The sequence below is a fragment of the Dermacentor andersoni genome, chromosome 11 (genome assembly GCF_023375885.2).
Source record: "Dermacentor andersoni chromosome 11, qqDerAnde1_hic_scaffold, whole genome shotgun sequence".
NCBI lineage: Eukaryota > Metazoa > Arthropoda > Arachnida > Ixodida > Ixodidae > Dermacentor > Dermacentor andersoni.
Genome location: NC_092824.1, coordinates 48,102,413 through 48,110,106, shown reverse-complemented (window position 1 = coordinate 48,110,106; position 7,694 = coordinate 48,102,413). Strand labels below are relative to the sequence as shown.

The 7,694-nt window shown below is 46.2% G+C and overlaps 1 long non-coding RNA gene across 1 annotated transcript; it reads right to left on the bottom strand.

Moving 5' to 3' along the window:
• Positions 1-2,386: 2,386 nt before the first annotated feature.
• On the bottom strand, positions 2,387-3,921 carry LOC140214019 (uncharacterized). The gene is made up of 2 exons (XR_011890910.1): positions 3,852-3,921; positions 2,387-2,573 (listed from the first exon to the last, which is right to left on the bottom strand). It is a non-coding gene; the product is annotated as an uncharacterized lncRNA (long non-coding RNA).
• Between the last annotated feature and the right edge of the window lie 3,773 nt (positions 3,922-7,694).

Below are 7,694 nucleotides of genomic sequence, written 5' to 3'. Positions count from 1 at the left end.
TCATGGTTATTTGAGTGTGAAGGGCAGGAACATCTAAAGTGACTAGAATAGCGCGGTCACAAAGGATTTGGCTGGCGTTAATGTCTTCAATAATATCAAGGAAGTGGGGCGCGTCTTGAACAAAAGATAGAAGCGTGGTGGGGATTTTTCACAGGTGGTGACTAGAGAACTTAGATACTCAATAGGTAGGTGTGTTGTTTTTAAACACGAGAGGCTGACCTGGGATTTCTGCTACGGTAAAAAGTATATTAGGAAGGAGCTAAAGGCGGCCTGCTTCTTTGTTCTTGGGCCTCATGGAGCGATATTTAGACTGCGTGATTAGGTCCCTGAATACGAGCTCCGCTATCCTACTTTGCAGAAGATTACTGTAGTCCGAAGTTGGGTCAGATTCAAGTTTTCTTGTCTGCGTGTGGTTGCTCACTTGTTTGGAGGTGTCATTCTTGTACTCTTCTATAGGCCAGATTACGATACTGCCGCCTTTGCCTGCTGGCTTCTTTGCCATGTGGTATTTGAGGTTGGTCACGACAACGAACTGCCAATCAGGGGTGCTATGCAGGATGCGCCGAGTTTGGCGAAACTCGGCATCTTCACGAGCTCTGGCGACACCCTAAGATGAAAGCACAAATGGTACTGAGACACAGTTTATCTTTCGAGAAGCCTCCAGTTTCATTGGTTTATCTAGATTCACTCTGGGTGGCTATCATTCCTTGGGCGTTGCCTTCTGGGCGGTTGACAAACTGGGGCTCACGTGATCATACCGTCGGTGCATGGTCGCGCCTTCTTTCACTTGTTTGTCGTTCCACCGAGTGCATTACACGCACTAGCGGTTTATAAAACAGATGCATTTAATACAATATTATTAGTTAGTTTAACGTGGTTTAAAAGCATTTTAAAGCTTACAAGATGTACACTGAATGTGTATTCGACTAATTTGTAATTTAGTACGCTTCGCATTATACCACGAGGGAACGCTGTGGTGTCGTCATCACATCCATTCACCGGGCGAGCATGGCGGCTAAACATCAAAGAGGCTCAATGTAAACAAACTCGTACACCGAGCTTGCAGTGCGCGACGTAGTGATCAGGCTCGACGATGACCACTATTTCTTGGATAGTTCTGTTCCTCCGTGAGCAATCTTTCCGTGCACCCTGAAAGACTGCGAATAGCTTAGGCGATTTTACAGATCGCAACGCGTACTTCCTGTTCACGGCACAATCCTGAACAAACAACTTATCCGGTGCTGCTTCCGTGAGTGCGCCGAGTTCCTCCACTCTGCGTTACTGCGAGCGTCACGAATATTGCATAGTGTGTGCAAAAGGAAGACAGCCGATATAGCTACGATGCGACAAGGAGGTGGTGCCGACGATGGATCTCGCAACCAACACAGTGACGGAGGCATCGACAAACTGCAGATAAGTATATTTGTACTGTTTCATATTTAGCGTAATAATAGTGCACGGATTAAGTCACTTTCGTAGTAACGAACTGAATGTCCTGCAGTTTAAAAAAGGCATTGAGAGCGAATGAGTGTTCGTGCTTTTAGATGTACGTGGGCCCGCGAAAATATGGAATAGATAAAGGTAACCTTCACTAACTTAGTGATATAACAGAAGTTCATCAGTGACATTCAGCCCGCAGAATCTATGGAAGAGTATCTTTATCTAGGTGAAATATCAATAGCAGGTACTGATATAAAGCAGGAAACTTATACAAAAATTTCATGGGTTGAACAGCACATGGGAGGCATTAGCGAATCGTGATCGCCACGTTACCGATATCCTTGAAAAATGTTTAGAATCGTCGCATTCTACCGGCTATGCAATATGGGACATAAACCTGGAGGTAAATAAGGAAACTTGAGAAGTCGAGGACTGTGCAGAAAGCGAAGTAACAAAAATTGTTGGAGATAGCATTAAGGCAGGAAGACAGTGGCGTAGTAAACCGTAGCAACTGATATGCTAGTTGAGATTAAGAAAAAAATGGAATCGGTGGGCAGGCCATGCACATCTTCAATCACTTGTTGCCAATTTATAACAGGTGATTACATAAGCGTGACAGAATGGATGTCAAGGAGAGAGAACTGCAGCCGAGGATGGTAGAAAATTGCGTAATGGGACAAAAATATGATGTTTGTAGGCATAGGATGCAATCAGCTCGCATAAGACGGGATTGTAGGGAGCGCCATTGATTTTGAAGTGAACAAAAATAGGTTTGTGGTGCTGACAGTAGAGACTCGTGAAGGTTCGAGGACACGTCAGCTGTTGGCACACTAATAAACATTACAATTGGCTCTGAAAAATACAACCCGTTATGAAAAATAAAGCAATGTTGTCCCGACAAATTGTTTTATTATGCATACACTAAAGGCTTCCACACTCAAGGGTAGTTAGTACCAATAGTGCAATGAGCATTTTTATTTGTAAATAATGGTTTATATGCGGTTGATTCATTCCAACAATCCACTTTTTTTGCAGCAAAACATTCTGCTGCTGGAGGCAATCAACCGCCTGATGGCAGTAGGCGAGCGCCAGGCACATGCTCTTGAGAGTGTGGCAAGGTCCAGAGGGCTGCTCTGCAACAGTAGGATCAGTGCACTCACTGCTTTCCAGTCGAGCCCCCAGAACACACCTTATAAAGGAGCTTTCAGTTTATTATTTTGTTTATTATTGAAGAGCATAAATAAAATTATTGCAGTAAACATTGTGCTGTGCAAATTGGGACACTTGTAACATGCACTTGATGTCTCTTCAATATGGGCAAACACATAAGACAACCTGGACCGTGTAAATGAAAAAGACACTAATGCAGCATATACGTCATTGTGCTGTTTGTTCTTTCTATGGGCAAGAATACAGTGGGTATTGATTAGCCACAAGATGAACGGTGTGTGTTTCACAATGAGAAGACAGGAAACGGCATGACCTTAATAATGCTATCACCTATAGACTGTGCACATGAATGCAACACTCCCCGATTTAAACGTGTCATTACATGCACGTTCGATACCACATATTCTTTAACAATATCATATATTTGCATGTACTAATTTTCACACAGCTTAAGCGCATGCATAGCTCACTTGTGATGTATCCATTTCATAGGCCAAATAATTGTACACTTTGTCCTTTTGTGTTGTATGAAAAGCGGCATCCTCTAGTCGGATACAACTTCACAAGACAGGAAAGGCCCCGCTCAGATGACCAAAGCGCAGCAGCCGATTGCCTCCACGTCTAAAGAAATAGTCCCTCTCCAATGAGCGGGTATTAGTGCTTCCAGCGGCATGACGTCAGTGTAGAGTGTGTGCCCATTGGTGCAGGCTTGTGTTCACCTGCCGTTGAAGTGCAGATTCTGCGGCCTCCTAAAGTTGTATCCGACTATAGAATCACGTAATGCCTTGCATTGGTTGCATAGACTTTAGCAACTTGATAGCACACAATGATCAGGAACAGAAATCTATAAAGGCACCCAAGCAAAGCTGGCTGGCCACACTTCCTATGAGGGGCTGTAAACAGTTCTCACCAAATATTCCCAAGACATCTTTGAAAAAGAGGTGGTGTTGGGCACTTTAGAATCAAAAACAGATTACAGTGAATGTTGTGTACCACGTTAAAACAAACTGAGCTTGGTTATCTGCACAGCATGTAATGAAAGCTTGTGCTTCACATAGGAAACAAAGTGCTCTGTCCAGTACAACTGTCAAGCTTGCTGTGGCACCTATTATGTCATTAGTGTCAACATACAAATTTTCAAAGGCCATTCATTTCACCATTATTTTTGTATGATGGTTCTTTCAATCAGTGCTTGTATTACATGAGCAGGTGGATTTGAAAGCAAAGCTTTGTTTGCAAACCTTCAGACTTCCATAATTGTGTGGCAAGGCACTGGCATGGTGTCGAATAGCTCACACTTCCTCGGTCCTTCACCAAAGAGGCCCAATGCTCTATTTGAAGTTGGATCGCACAACAAATCGACGGCACACAAAGAAGAGCAACACACACAGCAGTGCGTTCTGCTGTGTGTATTTCTCTACCTCAGTCCTTCACCAAAGAGGCCCAATGCTATATTTGAAGTTGGACCGCGCAACAATTCGTTGGCACACAAAGAAGAGTAACACACACAGCAGAGCGTTCGGCTGTGTGTATTTCTCTTCTTTGTGTCCCGTCGAATTGTGGTGCAATTCAGCTTCAAGCTTCTATACCGATACAACGAGTCTTCAACCTCACCAAAGATCTAGTTATTAAGCCACGATGGCGCACATCTTTGAAATGTCCCAACACGAATTAGCTTTCCAACAAATCACCACAAGCATAAAATTTTGCTGCACAGGTGTATGTATGCACGTGCCATATTCTGTACCACTCAACTCGCAGGAATCAAAGGGGCAAGCATTAACCAGCCTTACTGCTGCCGTTACCATCATCATCATGACACCAATAAAAAGACAGTGCTGCGTTTCAGTAAAGGGAGTGCCGGAGGGAAAGGCGTGACAGCGAGGCTTGAGGCTCACAATAAAAATTGCATTTACAAGACATGTTCAATGCCAAAATATGCTGCATATTGCTCATCCTACTTTCACATTGCGGCAAGCTTTTACACGTTTGAGCATGTCACAGTTTGTGTAATCATTGCTCTAAAGCTGTACAAAAGGTCTATTCGCTCTGCAATCTTTATTTTTATCATGGCGGGTTAAAGACCCACTTTTCATTGGCATCTGCACCACATTTCTCCCGATATGCAATTTTGCCTTGGTGGTTCACAACATCTTCATGCACACAGAGTTCTGCAGAGCATTGGATCTGCATTGTTCTACCGCTGAAGAATTAGAGCCCTATTATGAGACGAAAATATACGATTTGTCCATACAGAATAACGCTGCCCCCCCCCCCCAAAAGAAATACACTGAACCACTGGCACATGCACCAACAGTGAACATAGCAAACACTCTGACGTATTTTCTTCATGCAAGACAGCACACTAAGATTCTCAATGCATTTTCATTTTGCCATAAATGCATAGGCACAACCGGCTTGGCGCGACATCCGCATCTCGCACTGGAACAAATTGTGCAATGCCTTGCTGTTTCGTAGTGTGGCCGATAGATGACGCATGACCAAAATTCAGCATTATGCATACTAAGTAACTTGTACTAAGTAATCTCATAAAAAAACCCAAGTTCTTTATGAGATTAGCATTCGCAAGGTACTTCACACAATTTGTGATATCCATTTATCTATTTATACTTCATTAACCTCTTTCCCCCAAAAAGTGAGCCATTTCGAAGGCACCCTGAGACAAGTATAACAATCGGTAAAAAGTCAGCAACCAGCGAAAAAGTCAGTATCATAGGCTGCCGCATGTGTGACGTCGGAAACACAAAGTTTAAGTCGGCTACAGAGAAGTGACAAGTTTGGCAATATGGTGCGTCTGGACATTGCTTCAATGCAAATCACAGTAACGCTGACATTGAAGGCACCTTAATTCCTACGTACGTTGCGTCGACACACCCGACTACGTTCGTAATGTTTCCGCGAAGAAGCGTTTCTTTATAAATGCCCGCTCAGCCGCAGTCTTCGGGAAAGGCAGCCACCGCTTCCGCACTGCCGCATCAATAAGCGCATCTGACATCTCTGACACAGAGGCTCACAATAGTTTGATGACGTCCAATGTAACGCTCGGCGCCGACGCTTCCCTGAAAACTCCCAGTCCCGTAGAAACGGCGGGCGCAGAGGACTTGCTCTTCAACGGTGAGCGAATGAAGCCCGCCACGCTGTCTCCACAGACGAGTCTTCGCCTAGCTCGTCACACAGCCAGCGCACTGATATCTTCGACAGGCCAAAATGACGCTGAAACTCCACGGCGGTCATGTACGCGAACGGGTCCAGACGGTCATACTGACGCTTGCTGCCGCTGGCTGCAATAACACAGGCTGCTGCTGCCGCCGCCATGTTCCCGAGTTGAACTCGGAGGGGGTTTCGCGATGTACGAGTTTAGCACGAGTTCGCCTGTCAATCAAAGCCAGAGGTCACGCCCCGCGCGAGGCATGTAACTTGTGCGCGCACCCACCACGGTTGGGCCACGCCCAACTTATCTTTCGGCAACAGCGACGCGGTGCCGAGCTGAGAGGCATCAACAATATTCACCACCGGCATAAAACACGCACAACACACTGCCATCGGTGATGTACTGCGCACTACTATCAAAAACAAAGCGTTAACTGTCGCTGGCTTCTCGGGCTGAGATGGCCCCACAGCACGGTTTCATTGCCTGCATTGTGGCGACGTAGCGCACAGTAAATAATTATCGGCACGTCACTGTAGCTGCTTGCAAAGCGTCGATGCGCCGAGGGTGACGACGATGCTGAGGAGTGCGTATCGCAGCAGTCGTTTGAGATGGCTGCTCTGTCATCGGTGATATATCGGAGCCACAACGTCGTAAACACGATCAGCGTCCGAGAATCGCTCGCTCTTCTAGACCCAGTGCAATGGCATTTCTTCATCACAAGCACTGCGCACTCAACAGTTCCACCACCTTCCTCAGTTCGAAGTCTCATTTCATAGCCGCACACAAGAGCCCTCACCTGCCAAAATGCGATTGCTGCGGTGTCGTTACGATATCCTTCTGCGATCGCTGCTGGCTCCAGCATAAGTAATCCGCAAGCCCCTTGGTGCGCACAAAACACTCAAATACTGCGTACATGCGCTCAGAGGCACTTTCACTGGGCAAGCGATGACAAGCGATGAATTGTGTCGATGGGAAGCACGCACTTCTTCGCAATGCATCGCCGAGCCTTCGCGCACAACGATAAACTGGTATATTTTTACTAAACTGCGTCACTACGGGCACTACGGACCACCATTTTGCATCGACAGCCGTTGCTCCCGTATTTATGACTAGTGTATCGTTTTTAGTTGGTAAAGCGGGGGCCTTAAGGCGCCTGCGATGAACAGCCGTACCACGGCGCTGCGTTTCTATTCCCCTAATAGAGAAAGAGTGGTGATCACTGACATTACTGACAATAGCACTGTAGCGCCCCTAGGCGACTTCTCACCGTATGAACTGCCTCGTGCGTGTGACCCGCTTCAATGTATCCGCTTCTAAGCTTTCGCCTCACTGTCGCCACTCGCGGCAAGAAGTGCAAAATTTAATAATTTGCTCGATCTCCGTTTGTCATCAGAAATTTCTAGCATTCAAAACGAAAAACAGACACTTAAAGAAATAAAAATGTTCGTTATTTTATTTGTTGTATTTTAACGTATTCGTTTGAGCGAAAGCGTAGGTGCAAGAATGCGCCGCATGTACCCTGTTCGCATTCGATCGAGGATATAAAGATAGTTGCCGAAAGAGGAGGCGCGCCCTTGACGCGCCCGGGAAAGGCGTGGCAAGCGGCTCACGGCAAGTCTGCAGACAGACAGCGGGACAGTCACGGTATCGCTAAGTTGCGATAATCCGTTGATAACAATACGCGTCGCTGGCGAGTTTCGTTGTGCAGCCGTCTGCACTTGAAACGTGGAAGCAGCGTGCCGCGCAGGGTGCGCTCATGTTGTCATACGCGGCTTTTTGTCTACATATTTTTTTGCCTGCAGCCTTTGCGCGTTTCACGCTATCTCCGTTCACTGACTGCCGTCGAGCAAACTCGGGTAAAACTCGGGTGAACGAGAAACTCGGCGCATCCTGCATAGCACCCCAGTTCGTC